The sequence below is a fragment of the Wasmannia auropunctata genome, unplaced genomic scaffold (genome assembly GCF_000956235.1).
Source record: "Wasmannia auropunctata unplaced genomic scaffold, wasmannia.A_1.0 LD336060.1, whole genome shotgun sequence".
Lineage (NCBI taxonomy): Eukaryota > Metazoa > Arthropoda > Insecta > Hymenoptera > Formicidae > Wasmannia > Wasmannia auropunctata.
The window spans coordinates 1,732,919-1,733,598 of NW_012026830.1; the positions used below are offsets into that span (position 1 = coordinate 1,732,919).

The 680-nt window shown below is 35.1% G+C and overlaps 1 protein-coding gene across 1 annotated transcript in view; it reads left to right on the forward strand.

The window, feature by feature from the left end:
- LOC105450616 overlaps positions 1-680 on the forward strand; it is a 38,691-nt gene that overhangs the window by 1,147 nt on the left and 36,864 nt on the right. The window lies entirely within an intron of this gene.

Consider the following 680-nt stretch of genomic DNA (forward strand, 5'->3'; position numbering starts at 1 on the left):
TTTCGTACGTTTTCGGCGACGACGAGCTAATGGCGCATAATATCGTTCGTAGAGAAAGTGGGGGTGTGACTGGAAGGAAAAACAGGAACGTGCAGGTTCGCAGATGACGTCAAAGAAAGAGAGATATTTATACGATGTAGAGTAAGGAGACGGGAAATTTTAGGACGTGGAAAGGCAAGAAAGAAGTGTGATTAAAATTACATTTATTAAAATTTTGTATTTTATTATTTAAAATTTTTCAGATAAATTAAAATGATACAGCTTTTTTGATACAGAAGCTAATATGAAATGCAGTATAAATATTATACATAAAAGGTTATAATCCCCGACTCGTCAAAATTGCATTAACAATTTCTATAAATTTCAAAGCAGTTAATTCTTCAATTACAATTTGAAAATACGAATCTAAAAATGTCAAATTTTTTATTTGAGTTCTCACGGCCTTCTCGATATCGTATTGATTGCCTCTAAAAGTGCGTTTGATGATCTCAGCGTCGATGTAGGAGTTTGTCAGATGCAGGTCTATCTCCTTGATCAAATATTGCGAGCACTCGTTGACATTGTCGATGATGGCAGCTAGTTGCCCCAGCCGTGCCTCGATACACTTGACTGTATTCTCCAAGCCTTAAAACATAAAGATTCAAATAGTAAGGACAAGCGATATAGAACTAACATATAAT